The 20,358-nt window shown below is 35.5% G+C and overlaps 1 protein-coding gene across 9 annotated transcripts in view; it reads right to left on the bottom strand.

Annotated features, from left to right (window-relative positions):
- Nucleotides 1–20,358, bottom strand: part of LOC134529686 (uncharacterized protein K02A2.6-like) — a 48,500-nt gene that overhangs the window by 21,586 nt on the left and 6,556 nt on the right. For 2 of the 9 annotated variants that reach the window (XM_063364039.1, XM_063364048.1), the window contains exon 2: nucleotides 6,943–7,152. The exons of 5 other annotated variants lie outside the window; for them this stretch is intronic. The gene's annotated coding sequence lies outside the window, so the exon portion shown is untranslated. Of the gene's footprint in view, nucleotides 1–6,942; nucleotides 7,153–13,236; nucleotides 17,206–20,358 lie in introns of those variants that run through there. 2 more of the 9 variants (XM_063364043.1, XM_063364047.1) reach the window with 2 other exon arrangements.

A 20,358-nucleotide genomic window follows, 5' to 3' on the forward strand; every position in this document is an offset into this window, starting at 1 on the left:
AAATAAAATAATAAATTTCTTAAAATAAGATTTTTCAGCCCTACAGACATTCCTCTCTAACTTAAAAACTGTGTTTGCAAATTCACCACTGGTTTCAGAGAAATTACAGTTTATAGGTTATATTAGGTAGCATGTGCAATGACGTGGCCACCACCATTGTGCTTTTGCATAGCAACCTGAGAAACCTAAGATTCACAACAGTCCATTCAGAGGTCCTAAGAGTTCTGAAGTTTAACTCAACTCTCCCTCGTGCAATTACAGTAACAAATTATACAGAATAAAAATGTGCTAGAAAGATGTTATCATCTTTCATAGACTTTAGTGACAGAGAAATTGGAGAATTGTAAAGCTACATTAAAAATACTTTAAAAAAAAAGCGTGGACAGTTGATTAGGTTAGGGCTATTATAAATATACTGTGAAATTGTGAGAGTCCTTGGTTAGGTTACCTACATTACAAATACTATAAAATAAAGTAGCAATACTAACCTAACCAATCATCCACCACAATAAACTTTTTTTAATGTAGCTTACCTAAACTAACAAACCATCCACACTTTTTTATAGTATTTTTAATGCAGCTCATAAAACTGACTATTCTCACAATGTACCAATGTTTTAACTAATAAACATAAAACTTCCAACCAAACAAAATGGAATTTGAAGTTCAAATCCTCAACAGGTTTATCTTAGATAAAAGAAAAAACTAAGAGAAAAAATAAAACATACACAAACGCTGCCTCAAAATAAACTGTTGTGAATATTAGGTTCCCCGCGTGGTCTGTGTATGCATGCTTTGGAATACTTTAGTCAGTAGAGGTATCATATTAATAATGGAAATAGTATAACATGCTATCGTGCTCCCATACTGCTAAAAAACATCCCCGTCAAGAGTTGATACTTGGGTTTGGATGCGCATTAGAGGTTAACAATTTTTTTAAATTTTTATTTACCTTCCAATGCATCACAAAATCCAAATACAAAATATCCATGGTATGTATAAAAAATCACAGGATCCGCAGTCAAAAAAAATGTGGCAACGGCCAAATCAGTGCACAGGTATTGTAATGTAACCTATAAACTGTAGTATCTCAGAACTGTCATTTTCTTATGTCAGGGTTTATCCTTAAATATAATAAAATTCTGAAAATGGTGATTTTCAGTACTACTGACATTTCTTGTTTGTCCCTAAAAACAGCATTGATAAATTCCCACTGGACCCCCAGCAATTAATATATTTTTGCTTAATAGTGGATAAAATTAAGGCAAGGTATGAGTCGATTGATGAAGCCGTTTTTCTGCGTCTCGTCGCAAGTAGGTGTGAGGGCGTCTGTTTAGACGTCATGTTGAATGGGATACGTGAACATTGGAGCTGGGATGAAGTCAAGGACGCCCTGTGGCAGACGTTATGTCCGCGACGAATCCAGGAAAAGTTAGTGAGAGATTATGTTTACCGTTTTCAAAGGCAAAATGAATCTACCGTAGAATTTGTACAAAGCATTAGTGATCACGGTAAAGTATTTGCTATTAGTTTTTCAGATGAGAACTTAATTTCCACCATATTAGAAAATATGAATCCCAAGTTGAGACGCGAATGCGCATTCGTAAGTCGGCCTAGTAATATACGCGATTTAAGATTGTGGGCGATAAATGTTGACAACGTGCTGTGCGCCCAGTTTATTACCGTAGGTCCGGCGAGACGGATAATAGCTCGAAAATTGACCGTCGCGCGGAACAAAAAAGGAGTTCCACAGCGACATGATCCTCTTGGTTTGGACAAGGGTTGTTTCAAATGTGGTGAAGTAGGGCATTTTGCTGCGAATTGTAACCAGGGAAAGAGAGATTTTGGGGGTAATTGTTGGGGGAAAAAGGGGCTCTTAGTAGATTTCTGTTGTAAGAAACCAAGCGAAATAGAGAGTAAAGGGTTGTCTAAGGTTTGTGAATATTGTAGTAAATTGGGACATTTTAGTAAGTGTTGTAGGTTTAGGTAGAGTATGATGAAAAGTTAATTTAAGAAAAATAATAATCAATTAGCTGCGTTAAAAGAAAAACATAATTTTTGTGTGGAAGTACGGATATATGATAGGGATATTTTGGGTCTGCTAGATACGGGGGCTAGCCATTGTTTTATAAGCCAGGAATGCCTTTCGAAGATGGTTAAAGTAAGGAAGGAATTGTGCAAACGTTTAAGTAGAGAAAAGGGTATGGAAATACTAGCCAATAGGTGGAATATCACTGTTCAAGTGAAGGCACTCTTGCATTTTAAGATTGAGCATTGTTCATGGAATTGGGAGTTTTGGGTAGTACCCGAGCTTATGTATGATGTGATTATTGGGATGGATTTTTTGGGGAAAAACCAAGCTATTTTAGATTGCTATAAAGGGGAATTAAAATTTTTGTTTAACAAAGAGATTAGAGTTAAATTACGAAGGCTGCGGCGTCCGAAGCACTTGGCATGTAGGGGAATACAGTGTTTACCAGGACACTTGGATAAAAAGCAGGTGGGTGAAGTGGAAAAATTAATTAAGCAGTTTGATGATGTGATTACTACCCGTGTTGGTAGATGTGATTTGATGCTGTATAAAATAACAGTGATGGACGAAATTCCCGTAAAGTGCGTTCCGTATCAGTGTGCCCCGCCTAAAATGAGAGCATTTAAGGAAATCATACATGATTTGTGTGAGCAGGGCATTATTGTACCCTCTAAGAGTAATTATGCCTCCCAAGCTTTCTTGGTGGGGAAGAAAACTAAGGGGAAATACCGCTTAGTTTTGGATTATAGGATTTCGAATCAAAAGATAAAACTAGATCCCTAAAGTAGAGGTAGTTACAGTATCTAGGAAACGCCAAATATTTTACTGTGCTAGATTTGAATTCTGCTTTCCACCAATGCGTTTTGGATCCTGACAGTCGTACGCATACAGAGTTTGTAACTCCATGGGGCCACTATGAATGGAGTAGGGTACCCTTTGGAGTAAATTTTGGGGCTCAATTTTTGTCCAGGATTTTGGGAACCATTTTGCAAAATTTTCAATATGAGTTTTTGATTAGTTTTCTTTATGACATCTGTATTTTTTCTGAAAGCTTTGGAGACCATGTGGAGCATGTCTCTAAAGTACTGAAAAAACTAAGGGAGGAAGCTTTACGGTTAATCCCAAAAAAATATGTTGGTTTCAAAAAGAGATAAAATTTTTAGGTTATACAGAAGTTAATGGACACTTGGTCATGGACAAGGAAAAGATGGGTCCTATAATTTCCTTTCCCCACCCCAAAAATGTGAAAGGTGTTATGCGTTTTATCGGGATGATAGGGTACTTTTGGAAGTTTATTCCCAAATATGCTGAGCTGTGTGCCCCTCTAAATAATCTTAAACACAAGGATGTGAAATTTCAATGGGGAGAGGTAGAAGAGAAGGCTTTTCGTACCTTAAAAGAGGCCATAGCTAATCCTCCGGTGTTGGTGTTGCCGGATTTTGATAAAAAATTCATTGTACAGGTAGACGCCCGAGTCTAGGCCTGGGAGCCGTTTTGTTGCAAGAGCATGAAGGAGGTTTCAGTCCCGTTATGTATGCCAGTCGCTCGCTAAATAAGCATGAGTTAAAGTATGGGGTTTATGAAAAGGAGGCACTGGCCTGTATTTTTACACTTGAAAGGTTTGAAAACTTTTTGGAACATAAATACTTTAAACTTTGGACAGACAACCAGGCATTAACATGGTTGTTTACTCACCCAACGCAACTCGGAAAAATCGGCCGTTGGATAATGACGTTAACACGTTTCCAGTTTGAAATCAAACATATTAAAGGAAAAGATGATGTGGTGGCTGACTCGCTTTCAAGGATGTTTGACCAGGATGAGTTTATTACTGAGTCCCAAGATGGTGTTGATGAGGGAGCCATGTCCGGCGAGGAGGAAATAGGGACTTGTCATGTGATGAGGGGAATGCCCGAAGGTTTTATTAAGTTGGAGGATTGGCAGAAGGAAGATGATGAAGCGATTAGGATAATTAATAATATTAGTAAAGGTGAAGTCAAGGATTGGGTCATCAAGAAAGGGATTTTGTGTTGGCAAAAAGGTAGTGAGGTAAAAAAATTTATTCCTTGCAAGGTTAGGCGAATGGTTTTGAGGTATTACCATGATTCATGCATAGGGGCACATGGAGGAAAAGAAAAGACCCTGGATAAGATTTCGCGGGAATTTTATTGGCCTGGTATGCAAAGCGATGTTGAGGCATATGTGCGGAGTTGTGATGAATGTCAGCGCGTTAAACAACCCCATAACAGTAAAGTGGGGGAATATTCAGTTGAACGATTACAAAGGCCATGGGAAAGGGTTTATATTGATATTTTTGGACCTTTACCTCGCTCTGTTTCGGGAAATAATTGCCTTTTTACTTTGGTAGACGGCTTCACAAGGTTTTGATTGCTGCTAACTTCAAGAGACATGAAAGCGCAACATGTTGTGAAATCCTTAGAGGAGCGAGTGTGGGGTGTGTTTGGTGGGGCGGAGCAAATTATGACAGATAATGCTAGTTATTTTGTAGGAAAAATATTCACTACCATGTGCTTGGATTGGGGCATAAAACACCTCACTACAAGTCCGTACTATCCTAATCCAAATTTAGTCGAGCGCTTAAATAAGAATGTTAAGACAGCCCTGACTATATTTCATCAGCGTGAGCAAAGGATGTGGGACAGTAAAATTCCTTTTTTGAATATGGCTTTCAATATGACTCTACATAGTGGCACTAAGTTTATGCCAGCCGAACCTTTTTTGGGCAGGAGCTTCCCACATCCCCTCTTGAATTGCTTGGGGGTCGAAGCGGAATGTTTTAAGGTCAGTAGTCCTAGGCTGTTAGACGGTAGATGGAAAGAAGCCGCTGATAATTTGGAAAAATGCCGTCGGAAAATAAGTAAACAATATAATAAAGATAGGAAACCCAATCCATATGTGATAGGAGATGAAGTTGTATGTCGAGAGTTTGCTCAAAGTAATAAAGCTACTTTCAAATCAGCTAAACTAGAAAAAGGTTTTGGGGGACCTTATACTATACTTAAGTTTTTGGGTCCAGTAACAGTGCTGCTGCAGGAAGGAGAGAATGTAAGTAGAATATGCAAAGCACACATTAGCAATTTGAAACCATATGTAAGGAAAATGTAAAGTGACTAATTTAGCTGCCTTTTATTTAGGCTACTAGTTAAGTGTTTTCAGTATTATCGGCAAGTTTGTATCCCTTAGTATTTCTTTGGACTGACCTACTTTGTTTACTTGCAGTTAGTTAACTTATTTGTGAAAGCCTAGGTTTCTGTCTTTTGTTCTATCTTGTGATTCTTATAGTGTTTTTGAGTTTTTTCCTGTGATCATGTTCTGGTTTTAGATGAGTTGATGGCTGTAAAGTTAAACTTTGTTTCTATGGTTTTAAACTAAATTCTTTTTGCTCAGGATGATTGCCAATGCTGCTACTTAGGCTTATTTATAATTTAAATTTTTGTTAAATCTCCTGTTTAAACTATTAAATTGTATTTATTATTTAATTTTCACATCCATTATAGGTTTTCATTCTTTATTTGTTTTATATTAATTTGTATTACGATTTAGTGTTAATGTTTTGCTACTTGTTTATGGCTGCTGGGGAGAGCGCTGGCGGGGAGAGGCCACCGAGGTAACGTCATGCGACGGCAGCGCCGCGCTATGCGTGGATGCGTGACGGACTGCTGAAGGCACGGGGAGTTCATCTTGAACTGCTGACGGTGGAAGCACGGAGGCACAGCGGCGACCGGCCGTGCCCAGCGCCGAGGACCTGAGTTGTGGCACCAGGCACCAGCACGACCAACAGCAAAAACTAAGGTACAGCGTTGTCCCCGAAACACTGCTTAAGGCCGAGAAGTGTGGCCCAAAGATGGTGCAAGCCTTTGTTGGTTAAACAAAAAAATTTTTTGGTAAAATTCTGAGAATGAAGAAACTGAATTTTTTTTGCCTTATTTGATTTGTGGTTCGGGTCTACATTTGGGGGAACAGCGTGAGTTCAGCATGAGTCTCCACTTAACGCAACACTGCGTATTAAGTGTGTAATTGCCGTCAGCCTCTGTTTTGACTTTATTTTGCTCAGAACTTCAACTGTGAAGCGAGTTGAACATTTTGGTAGATACGCCAGCCTACGTAATACCCTTTTTGACCTGGATGGACTAGTGGGAATAGCATACGATGTTTTAGCTGTCATTACAGTTTTCATGGACGTTTCACGAAACTGGAACATTGGAACTTTTATTGGTAAACTTCATTAAATTTAAACCTCTCCCCAGCTACCCCTCTACGAAAGTATAAACTTTTAATTGGTATATTATAAGCTGTGCAGCGTGTAGGTTATTCAGACATTTTAGTGGAACTGTATAAAATTTATTTATTTGTATAGATATTTACTTTATTATTTTTTTATATATAAAACATATTCTATGTTTAGATATATTGGCTGTTGAGTGCCTTTTACTTCCTCTTTGGTATTATGTATTGTGCATGGTTACCGTACAAATAAATAAGATGAATTTGGGGATTTTCGAAATCTTACATATTTCAAAAGCTCATTCCTTGAGGTCTGGTTTAACCTTGGTTTTAAACTTTATTTATTTTGTTTTCTGCCAGACACTTCAACGGTGGGCGGTGCCATCGTGCACGCCAATAAATGCGCGAATAATTTTTCATAATTTTTTTTTGCTGTTGTTTATTTTTATTTTACCGCCCACAGAGTGTCGGGGACGGGATCTTTCCTTGCTGTCAGCGGACGGAAGGGCTTCAGACAAATAGATAACAATGCTTAAATATTTATTTTCTTTGTGCTCTGCAGTATGAGTAGTATGAGTCTATTAATACCTTTCATGTGTAGTGTGTAACGAATTTTGTACATAATAAAGTTACTTTTTGTAACAGGTTTAATTAATAGTACTTACCATTACATTATGTCGTAAACCCTTCACTATCGCATGCAGAACTTGAGGCAGCATTTTCAAGATGAATTGCTTGGCGACTCTAAACAGGTACATTAAAGACGAAAATGAATCTCCCGTAGCTAAATATCTTAAAGTTATTAATAACTTTACATTTACAGGAATTGCTTCTCTGAAATTGGTATCTTGTGTGGTAATGTCCAGCTCGATTATCTGTAAAAGACGGTCAAAATTTGCACGTGACATTCGCGTAAAGTTCTTGAAAAGGGTAGCTTCTTCTTCTTGAAGTTCATGTATCAGTACATTATTTCGTTGTTTTAGATAATTTGTCATCCATTTTGAGCGGCGTTTACTTTTACAATTTCTTAATATTACATAAGCTGCACTTAAACATATAATAACACTCGCATCTTCGTCTGACATTTTCTCTCTTCCTTAGATGCAAGTTGACTGAGTGTGGACAAGCAAAGGCGTGCATTACATGCTTTCCATAAATGCATGCCTTTGACGAAAGTTGAACAGCAATTGAAATGCATGTTGAATTGAATGTTGAAGATGAACATGAACCAGTGTGGACATAGCTATAGAAATACTGCAAAAACTAAGCAATGATGGCCTGAGCATTGTTAACTGCCAGGCCAGGGTTACGATAATGGCAGCAATATGGCTGGAAAATATAATGGAGTGCAAGCAAAAATCCTCCAACAAAATGATAAAGCTTATTTTGTACCATGTGCAGCGCACAGTTTAAATCTGATTGGTGCGCATGCTGCAGCTGTCTAGCCCTTGATCATTACATTTTTTGGAATAGAAGTTTTTCACCTTTTTTCAGCTGTTCTACCGGGAGGTGGCAGGCAATCCTAACTAAACTTGGCATTACATTAAAAGGTAATTCTGACACTAGATGGTCAACAAAACGAAGAGCAGTCAGTGCTTTAAAAAAAATGCTAAAAGAGGTTTACGCTATTCTCAAAGAAAGGCTAGATCGAACCTGTAAAGAGAAATGGAATTTAGAAACTGCAGTGGGTGCACAGGAGCTAATCAAACAGATGGACTTAAAATTTATGTGTCTTTTGCAACTATGGGAGAGGATCCTTATTGCTGTTGACCAAATTAACAAAGCCCTTCAAAAAGAAAATGTTCGTCAGCGAGGCAAGCAAAATGATTAAGGGGCTGTCAGCGACAATTCAGGAGATTAGAGATGAGGGTATCAGGCCAGCAATCAACTTTGGTATACAAACATCAAAGGAACTTGGCATCGAAGATCACTTTCCTGAAAAAAGGGGAAAGACAGTGAGCAAACGACTCGAGGATTTAGAAACAAAATCCAAGGATGACGATGACAACACCTGCTATCTCACCACAGAACACGAATTCCAAAGAGAAGTTAATCTTATTTTTGATCAAATTATGACAGAACTGAAGAGAAGGTATGAAGCGATGGAATCATATTTTCTGACTTCTATTTTCTAACAGGACCAGCACTGAAAAAAGAGCCATTATATGTGATGAAGAAACATTTAAAATACAAGCAAAAGAACTGTTAGGAAAGGATCTATAAGAAGTAATACCCTAGATCTGCTAAGAAAAATTCAAGAACTTAAACTGGAAGATATTTTTCTAAACATCCAAATTGCTCTTAGAATCTTCCTGACTGTACCTGTTACAGTCGCCTCTTGTGAGCGAAGCTTCAGCAAATTAAAGTTGATAAAAAATTATTTGAGATCTTCAACGGGATAAGATTGTTTGACAATTCCTGCGATACTCTCGATTGAACAAGAAGAAGTAAGAAAATTGGACTTAGATGTGCTAATCAATGATTTTGCATCAGTTAAAGCGAGGAAAGTAACATTTAAGTGGATATTTGTCATATGTTGTTGTCTTACATTGTTCATGTGTCTTGGCAAGATGTGAAAGTTTTCTTCTTCCTGTTAACTACAAGTTTATTCAATTTCTGCAGCTGCTCTGCAAAGTATAACATTTTTCATTTAATGTGTTTTTCTAAGTAAATAAGGAAGTTGAGTTAACTTTGATTAAGTTAGATTATAAATTGTTATTTTTATGTATTATTGTATGAATGTAATTTTTCAAACCGAACTAATCCTTTTTGACTAGCTTTTCCTAATCGATAGTTCTTTTGAGAGTGTAAAGCCAAAACATTGTTACAGTACACATTCATAAAAATTCTATTTACACATTCTATTTGAATTTATGCAATTAAATTTCATTGTTGTTAAGCAATATTGATTAACTGTAAATGCTCTTATTTTGTGGAAATAAATATGATTTGATCTGACCAATTTAATTTGAGTACACATTTCTTTTTTTTAATAAACAAATTCTGTAAACGATTCTCAAAAATTATATATGTGCCAAGAACCTAACTTAAGAATTTTATACTTAAAATTGTAAGTTTTTAACACAATAACAATTATTTCCAATTAATCTATTTGATGATAAAAATCCCTTTTGACTATCTTTTCTTTTTTTTAAGTTACTGAACCCTCCCCCCTCTCTTTTAATCCAAGAGGGGGTGCCATTTTCCAAGTCTGGCCAGGGGCACCAGTCACCTTAGCTACGCCACTGCTTCTAACTATTGAGTATTTAGAACCTATTTAGTAGAATCTATTTGGAATTGAACAATCACCACTTTGTTGGATAGTTACGGAGTGTTAACAGTAAACAAAATACCATTGTAACAGCCCTCAAACTCCACTGTTACCAACATATTTTGGAGTTCTAAAGAAAGTACACACTAAACAGTATTAAATACAATAATCTGGCAGCTGAGACTAGCTTGGTGCAACAAACTCAAAGAACAGGTGGATTTCCCAGGGTTCAAAACAAATGACAAAAACAAGTTTCAACCATTGAACAATTAATTGTATCTTATGGTTCCTAGACGATCAATAATATTGTCTATATTTGCTTCAATAATTTTGACAGAGGCTCATTGATTCAAATATTGATAGTTTAGGAGCATACTGAAACGTGCCATCGATATTGATGGATATTGATAAAAAATTTGTTTGAAGCATATCAATGGGTGATATTGATGGAGCATATTGGAAGTCCAGGAGTGTTATTGTCAATAATTTGTCAGTTGCTCGCCAGATAGCATGCAGTAAAGATGTCAGATCTACAGAGGCCCCCAAGCCCCGCCAATGCTGATGACGATTTGGTCGGGGAACGCGATATTATAACCCTAATGATTGCTGCGTATAGGGATTATCCGGAATTGTGGCAAGTGAGTTCTAAAGATTATTTTAACAAAAACACAAAATCAATCGCAATGCAAAAAATTGTTACAGCGCTGAAAAAATACAAACTGGACATTACAGTGGAACTATTTAAAAAAAGAATTATTATTAATTTATGCACTCATTTCAACAAAGACTACAAAAGGAATGAAAGTTTGAAGTGGTCAGGAGAAGCGATGGATGACATCCCAAAACCCAACCCATGGTACATACTACAATGATCTGCTGTTCATGAAAAATCAAATTGAGATAGCAGAAACTCAAAGTTTGAAACTATGATTAAAAACAATTTTATATTTATTTTCAAATGTTTTATTTATACAGAACAATTTGATTTCAACACACAACAATGTGGACACACAAGCTAGGTACAAAGTTGAGACATAATTGCGAGAGATATTTACGATTACAAAATTTACTTGATGCTAATTCAAACAGTTATTTAGCCACGAAACTGAACTTGAATTGTTGAAATACTAGCAAAAATTATCCCTTACTTTCTTTGCTTCAACCACTGAATTGCCTCGGTGTAGTACTCCTCGTCACCATGAACCTTCTTTGATTGTGCCATTTTGTGAAATTTTACTATCCTTGGAAGAATTTCATTACTCTTTGGACTGCAATGTTTTTGGACACTAATGAAGTTAGCAATGTCTCTGTTGTTAAAATTCTCTGTGCAACTTGTTTTTCTTGTTTAACTAAATCAATTATGTTTGTGAATATTTTCGATTGTAAGTAATTTTCATATTATTTATTATGTAATTCTACATGTTCAGTTTTAGGTTTTGATATGTGAATTGCTAAGTCTCCAGATAAACATATTCAGCTTTGTCTGCCATATTTGAAAGACTTTAGCAGCTGAAAAATCTATTGTTTGAAATTGTATTGAAACATTCAAAATTTGTGTAAGATTCTGATAGTTTTTGGAAGAATCCTAGCTGTTTTGTATAGGGCTTCTCCTAGCCATGTTGGCTTGATAGGAGATAGAGAACATCAATAATTATTGCATTTCTGCATATACATGTATATTCTTATATGTTGCTTTTGCGAGCCGCTGAGCGACATGCAGCCTGTTTGTTCACCAGCGGAGCAAAGACTACAGAATACCACACAAACTACGCAACAATTCATTTCAGAACATATTTGAGGGTTACTGAACTGGGTACTATCCGTAAATCCTTTCCAACATAAAAAATTTATATGAATAACATGCTAGAATTGGGGGGGGGGGGGGGGGGGGGGGGGGGGGGAGAGAGAGAACCTGTAAAAAATTAAAACAAACATAAAATTCCTTTTAGAAAAATTTTGTGTAATAAATTCTGGAACAGAGTAACATAATTTTAAAAAAAATTTACTCTTTTCAGGTCATACTTTCTGATCATTCTCTAAGTGATCACTGATTCTAAAATTGGTTTACGGTACCAGTAGTTTATCATTTAAATGATTTATTAGATTAACTAAATTAAAAATACTAACTGTTGGTTAAGTTAGTTAGACTATAATAGGTAATACCAAACCTACTGCTTTTATGATAAATCATTATTTTTAATATCATCAACCTAGCCTAGCTAATCATTCAAACGAACAGTTTATTCAGTTTGGTTGGCTACATAAAAGTGCAGTGAAATTCTGTGAACATTTGGTTAGGTTATATGAGCTGTATTAAAACAATTTTCAACATAACCTAACAAACCGTTCACATATTTTGACCAAATATTTGTAAAAAAAACCTAACTCCATTTTTTACTATTTCACCATGTTTTTAATGTAGATAACCTAATATAACTTAAACATTTGCTAAAATGGTACACTATTAGGATTATCAAAAAGACAAGCCAGGCAATTTTTTTATATGGAACAGTTTCTCTGTTACAGAATTACTAAATTTCATCTATTTCTTGGTTTGTTTCTCAACTTAACTATTTTTAACCTAACGAAAAAATTACTTTCAACATAAAACATTTTCACACAATAATGTACAGTTTACCTATATAAAAAAATAAGTACTCACCAGTAAAAAGAGACATCTTCTTTACATACAAAACATAAAAACACTGACAAAAAGACATACAACATAAAATACATAACTAAGAAAATATGAAATACAATGCATTACAATAAAATATAATACATCTACTTTTACAACAGTTAACAACTGCAAAGTAACTACTGGAGAGTAAACATAGGATTACAAACAGATACCATGGAATTGTGTTACAATTTCAGATTAATATCTACTGTTTAAAATATAAATAAGATTATTATAAGCAAAAGGAATGAACACTGACTTTTTTAATAATGTTCAAAAATACTTTTGTAAAAACAATTTACAAATCTATGTAAAATATGATTTATTTTAATAATAGGATGCAATAAAGGATGATAGCATCCATTAAAAGTAGGACCTTTGATATCATTATTTTCAATCAAATAATTGAAATATAGTTTATGTTTCAAGCAGTTGTTTACAAACTCTGCATCTAAAATGTTCCTTCTTATTCCTAAAAAGTCTAGTACAGTGTGTAGGTTACATCTATATTGTAATTTGTAAATATTTGATTTATATCATGATTAATTTTGTTTGTATTTTGTCAATTTTCAGATGGTAAGAATTTTTTTAATTGCTCCAGATAATGGAATTACATTCTAATTTGGATCTTACCAAGGACATATAAAGACATATGACAATGTATATTACAGGCAAAATAAGAAATGTATTTGATAAGTGCAAATGTTTATTAGCATTGGCTGTAAGTAATTGATTCAATGTAATAATTAAAAAGTAATGTGAAATCAAGTGTGAAACCTAAATCTTTGACAAATTTGCTCATGATAAGTGTTTGATTTTCTAGTTCATAATCAAAATTAATATAAGAAATTTGCTAGCGAAGTTTAAAATAGCAATTTTTCCATAGTTGAGATTAGGTCAAACACAGTCCTGAAAAGATAATATTAAGTTATTATTACCATAAAAAAAAACCAATATTGATTTGAAAATAATTTAAATTGCTGCAACAAGCACATTATAGGTATTTACTTTGTGGTATATTGTGCGCTGCCAGGTTGGCAACGCACGTCCGGACATACAGTTCCGGGATGGAGGCTGGTGATACACGGCCAAACAAAGACTGGTGCGCAGTTTGCACATTGTAATCCCAAGGTTACTACAACTTACTACTCCACCATTTACTATGGACTTCAAGGTTGTTCTCGAAGACAAGTTTTTTTCTAAAATCCAGTCAATATATACAATTTAAGGCACAATTTTTGGTAACTTTCATTATTGTTACACAATGTCTAGGTATTTTAATGTAACTGGCCTAACAAACCTTTAATTTTGTTTTTATCATCTAAAGAAGCATAATAATACACTGATAATTTAATTTTTCACCTAACATAGAAAATTAGAACTATTACTACCTAACCTAGCAAATTAAACATATAATCTAACCTAGGAAATTAAAAGTTTTACCAAACAGCATTCAATATACGCTATTACTACTCAGCTGTAAACAAAGTACTCAAAAAATTATTGTCTACAGCTAACAAAGTAGATATTACCATACAAATGGGGATTAACACAAAAAAAAATTGTAAAAATTTTAAAGGGGATTATTTAATTTCTATAGTTACAGGTAAATATTCTGTAAAAATGCCTTGCAATATCAACTAATTTACTAATAGTTTACTATTTTGGGTTAGGTTCCTTTAAAAAAAAGTGAAAATCGTGACAATGATTTGATAGGTTGGCTACATGAAAAATACTGTGAAAACATGTGAACGGTTCGTAAGGTTAGGTTAGCTACATTAAAAATACTTTTAAATTGTGCGGGTGGTTGGTTAGGATAAGTATGCCACATTAAAAATACTATAAAATCATTTGAACGTCTGGTTAGTAATTAATTATAATATAGGTAACTAAATAATGTTCGCAGAAAATTTGACCAGCTGAGACAAAAGAAGTCAAAGCTTCTTAGCTCTCTGGCCTTCATGAAAAGATGCAGAGACTACAAGGTTCTTCCTAAGTTTACAAAAATCCACCAGAACTTCCAGACTCCAGCAACCCAACGAATTTACCATCTAGCCAGCACTGCTATTTTGCGAGAAAGAATACACCAGACCAGAAGAGATTTGCATTTTAATGCGAAGGAACTACACCTGAAACTTGCCAGTCAACTATCACCTGCAACTTGGGATACTCTGGACAGAATAACAGCTCAACAAGCCTATACAACTGGCTGAGCAGAGACATAGTGAAGCTCACAGAACACTGTGTTTCTTCTACCTTCTTCTCGTTCCAGGGGCAGATCTACAAGCAACAGGAAGGCACTGCCATGGGCTCGCCTCTCTCTCCCCCCTGTTAGCTAACATTTTTATGGCCGAATTTGAGGAGAAAGCAATAAGTGCCAGCCAGCTTAAACCCAAGTGCTGGTACAGGTATGTTGATGACACCTTTGTTATTTGAAGCCATGGAAAAGATAAGCTACTAAACTTTCTAAAACACCTGAACAGCATCCATCCGAACATAAAATTCACCATGGAGGTGGAAATAGAAGGGAAATTACCTTTTCTGGATGTCTTGGTCACAAGAGAAAAAGATAATCATATCGGCCACCGTGTTTACAGAAAGCCAACTCACACAGACAGGTATCTACAGGCAAGTTCACACCACCCTCCATCTCAGAAGAGAACAGTCATCTCAACTTTGGTAAACAGAGCTCGAGCCATTTGTGAAGAAGACAATATTGGGGAAGAAATGAAACATTTTACAAGTGCTCTTCAAGTGAATGGTTATTCAAAGTCAGAAATCAGGAAAGCCATGAAACCACATCAACAGAAAAAGAAAAGAAAGAAAGAACATTTTCCTAATAAAGCCTTCATTCCTATGTCAAAGGAATTTCTGACCAAGTGGCAAGAATTCTTAGGAAGCAAGATATTCACAGAGTTCTTAAACCCATAAACAAGATTGAGGGGTCTCTGACTTCGGTGAAAGACAAAACCCCTGCCGAAAACCTAGCTGGTGTGTACAAGATTCCATGTTCCTGTGGCAAGGTATATATAGGACAAACTGGCAGACGAATAATCACAAGAGTTAAAGAACACATCAGTGACTACAATCATGAAAACCCACAATCAGCTATAGCAGAACACTCCATGGAAACCAGACACAGCATTTATTTCAACCAATTCCACACCATATCCAACATCCGACGATACAAGAAAAGATACATTCAAGAATCAATAGAAATATTAGAACACCCAGCAAACATTAATAGAGAAGATGGCTACAAATTAAGCAAAATATGGAACCCACTCTTTAGAAATCCTCACAACATAGCTCCACAGCCAACATCAGACAAATCGCCCCTGATTGGCAAAACAGCCCAGCCAACCAGAATAAAGGAAGGCTCTGATTGGCCCACAGCAGCAGCCAATCAGGAAGCACCTTCCCCTCAGGCAAGAGTATATAAAGGCAGGACAATTGGTAAGAACCTCAGTAGGTGAACTGCTCCCTGATGATGGCGACTGCAATGTCGACCGAAACGTTGGTGAATTATTTGCCAAGGACACGGCTACAACCCAGAAGCCAAGCTCCTTTATAGGTAACTTAACCAAATATCTACACATTGAGGGCGTACGGTGTTATGGAGAAATTATCGGTACTAAATAGTGGGCGCCACCACGTGAGTGGGCACGTGGACCCGGCGAGAGACTCTAACCCAGGGCGTTACGTGACCCGTGTGCGGCGAGATATTTGGCCCTCTGGATATTGAACACGCCGCTCTCGACCCTACCTAAGCCCGCTCTCAGCGTCGGGCACGCTTCTAACACGCAGTGGGTTCTCAGGGCGCCCCACACGCCGCCGGCCAGGTTGGGGTCCCACGTGGTCCCCCGAACACAAAGACACGTAACACAGTTAATTAGTTTATTGTACTCACGATTTATTTCCGTACACGTTCTTTCACTGGTACAACTGATAAAATGCCCGGGGCACGAATCGGCTTTTAAGTGAGGAGGCGAGCCACGCACGTGGTCGCCTCAAGGCAGCGACACGACCGCCCTCGGCTGGCGGGTGAGATAGACTGGGGTGAGATCATCGTTTGCAGGTGGCAAAATGGCGCCCTTCGCGCCGTACACAATGACCGTTACACACTCTGAGATTCCGTGCCCCGGCGAAAGTTAAGTAAATAGTAGATTACATTAATAATTATATAGAAATTACTGGTAATTTAAAATACATTAATGTTTACGTAGTTATTAAGAATTATTCTAAAACATTTCTACCCTCGTTCAAGTCCGTGCCTGTTCGGGTCCGCCCGGGCAACGTCTATAGTTTTATATTTAATTGTAATATTTAAATTGGAGAAACACATGATTCAACTGCAACAAGACACTGGGGCAAAAGAATAAAAGAAAACGGGTTACAATGTGAATTAATATATTTAGGGGTGCGGCGCACTGCAGATAGGCGCCCTCTTGCCGGGCTGGAAACACACGCACACACGCACGCACGAGCGGGAGGTTTGAAATGAGACGGTGGTTGGGCGGTGTCATATCGGGCTCAAAGGGGCCGCAGGCCCGGACGACGTCAACATATTTTGAAGTGATTTTAATGTAGCTAACCTAACCAACTGATTTCTAAATTCTATGCATAATGTAACTTACCTAACCTAAAGTAACAAATTACTTTAGTATCACTAAAAAAAATTGTCTAAAAATTGTTACCAGTAATTATACAAAGTAGGAAAAAACCTTTTCAGATTTTTAGAACTTATTTTAGCGCAAAGCCCCACTTGCATAGTATTACTACACACTACTGTAAATATGGCAAGATACTTTCAAATAATAGGTAGCTATAGAGAGAATGTAATATATAACTTTTCAGATTTTTAGATATTTAGCAAGGATACGAAAGAAATTTATTGATAAACACAAAAAAGTTAACTTGACAATCATTATAGGCTAGGTACATTTAAAATACAAAAATATGTTTGGGTAATTCTGAAGAAAAGTCATTTTTTAAACAAAAAAAAATCACAAATTTCTATTTTTTTTACTTCCTAACCTATTTGACAATCATTCTCTAAGAGTGTATTTGAGTAGTTTACCAGTAGTTGAACATTTTAATGAGTAGTAGTTTCATATATTACAAATCTGTGATATCGAGAGAATGGCCGGTTGGGTTAGAATGGCTACATTTAATATTTAAAATATTATGAATGGTTGGTTAGGTTAGTTACATTTAAAATATTGTAAAATCATTTGAATGGTAGGTAAAGTATTACCAATTTTAATGTAGCTAATTTACCACAACTAGCTGCACTTATTTTTAATGGAGCTAACCACACCTACCCAACCTTTCACATGATTTCAAAGTATTTTAACGTGTCTAACCCAACCTAACCAACCGTTCAAATGATTACCAAGTATTCTTAATGTTGCTAACCTAAATTAATCAAACCAACCATTTACACAATTTCATAGTATTTTTAATGTAGCTAACAGGGTCAGGTTTACATCTCAATACTGGTAGCGCAATAGTATTTTTGGTCAAAAAAATGTAGGGGAATGAGATAACATCATTGAAGTTGGTCATTGAAAACCTACTTGAATGGAGGAATGATGGGAATGGTACATAAATTTTGTAACAGTGAACAACTGAATAACAGTGTAAAAATAAATATGAATTAGTGTGAGTTTTGGAGCCAAGAGCAAGTTTTGGTGCACGTAAGAGTGAAGTAATAAAATTTGAATATAATTGTAACAGAAAATAAATGGGGATTGATATATTAAATAAGTATACAAAAAGTATTTAAAGAATAGTAACAAATTTACTGAATGAGTATGATAATGAGTAGTCATGAGAGAAATGAAGTTTGTGTTTCTTCATATTGATTTAATTTATTGTTAGGGTGTAGAGAATGAATGTGTGGTTGTGATTATAACCATGAGAGTTTGTGCTTCGTGATATTGAATGTATTTAATGGTGAAATAAACAATATTTTTAGCATAAAATTAATATTACATTACTAATATTAACAGTAAATTAATAATTCCATAAAGACTAGAAAGGCAAGTGATTCTTTTTATGGAATTTTAATTATTTAGTGATTCATAATAGTGTTTTATTGTGAATTTTGTTCGTTGTTTCAGGTGAGAGGTGTGCTGTAGTTCATAAGCGAAGTTAGGCAGTGTTAAAATGTCTTTTATTCTTAAGGTAGATTAGTTTTACACTAAAAAGTAACAAAAAAGCATAAGGTTTGGGAAGTGTAAGACAGCTAAGTAAATTTTTTTTTACAAGTTTACATCAGGATATAGTAGAGCTATCGATGAATTCACCAACAAGGCACTGCTGAAGTAATTATGACCTGTACATATTACAGTACAAAGGGAATAAGCAGTTTTTGACAAGGTAGTTTCACATGCTTGTCTAGCATAAGATATGTTTCTTCAGGAAATGACAGGGTACAGAAAAGTAACATTTCTTCAGTATCATTAACTATACTAGAATAGGAAAGGCTCTGATGTTAAAATCATATTTGAAAATGAATAGTTAAATTATAAAGTGATTTCACAAAATATAATAGACCAGGCAAAATTGTAATTTATAATACCATAACATGGGTAATATATCTTTGCCAGAATGTTCTATACTATAAAACGTAAACCTGCAGTATGTAACATTATAGCCAAAAGTTAATTTCATGAAAAAATTTTATTTGTGCAAAAAAAATTGTTTGTCTGTAAAGTGGGTTTACGGACGATAGTTTAACGTGACTACGTCATAACAAAACATTGATGAAATGATTGATCCAGAAGAAAAGGAAATATTTTATTCGGCCTGAGACTGAGCCATAATAGGTTTTTGCAACCAAACCATTTAGGCATTAAAAATATTATATTCTTTGAGGAAGAATTTTTTTTTTAATTTTTCAATCTTTTGCATGATAAAATCTACCTCTGCATACTTTTATGAATAAAATTGAATAATTTTTATTGAATTATCACTATTTTGTATGGATACAAAGGAGTGAAATGAAATGTGCAATTGAATTAATAAATTTAATTTTATTTGCATTCATTAATTCAAATATAATTATTACTTTTGAAATGTTGTGTGCGCCATATTTATTTTTACAAGTACAAAAAAAAATTTCGCAGCTGCCGGGTTTCGAACCGACAACCTTTAGTTTAAGAGTTAGATACGCTAACCACACGCCCACGAGGCCATACTAAGGTAATGTAGTTTCAAATGTTATATACTTATATATTTATAAAAACTTTGTTCACGGTAGGGGTATAATATTAACACGATTTTATAACAAATATGCATCCCAAATACACCAAACTTATTTATAATTTATTACAATATTTTTTAAAACATTGTGCAAAAGATCCCGGGTGTAATTTGAATTATTATGTGTAACTGTAAAACACCATTGTTGGTTCAAAACGTATTTGAATTTTCAACATTACTTTTAAATAACCGTACCGATTGTGCTGAAAATCGGTGGACGATCGTTAAATTACATAATATTAATAATTCAAACGACGAAAATATGATTGAAAAGTCAAATCGATGGTTGTTCCAATCGAGTGGAAGAGAGATGCCATGCATGCGTACAATGAGCAAACAGAACACATCCGTAGTGGGACACTTTTTCGTGCGTGCAGCCGGCGTTCATCGATTTATTAGACATCACGCCAAAAAAAGGAATTTAATGCTACCCACCGACACCCTATATTCCCATGTTTTTTCCCGTAACAATGTAAGGGTAGTAATGACGTCAGGGCCGCCTTGTTGGTAGAATTTTCAACATTATGGTATCGTGTTGTAAACTACTCTCACTGATGGTCCATACTGTTTTGAAGTATTTTTAATGTAGCCAAGTTAACTTACCTTATTAATTTTTGGTAATATACCTACGTTGCTGCTTTTCTCTGAATAAAATTACACATTTCCGAAAATACTTTTTTAAACAATTCCCTTTATTTACCTTGAAAACAGCATTTCAAAATTCTACTGGTTTCTAAGAACTTAGGCCTACTGTTTAAAGGTTATACTACAATACCTGTGCAGACATGACCGCCGCCATTATTTGCTTTCCAGTGTTGGCAAACCTAACATTTACAACAGTCCATTCAGAAGCCATGTTCG

This window comes from Bacillus rossius, chromosome 2, assembly GCF_032445375.1.
Source record: "Bacillus rossius redtenbacheri isolate Brsri chromosome 2, Brsri_v3, whole genome shotgun sequence".
Taxonomy (NCBI): Eukaryota; Metazoa; Arthropoda; class Insecta; order Phasmatodea; family Bacillidae; genus Bacillus; species Bacillus rossius.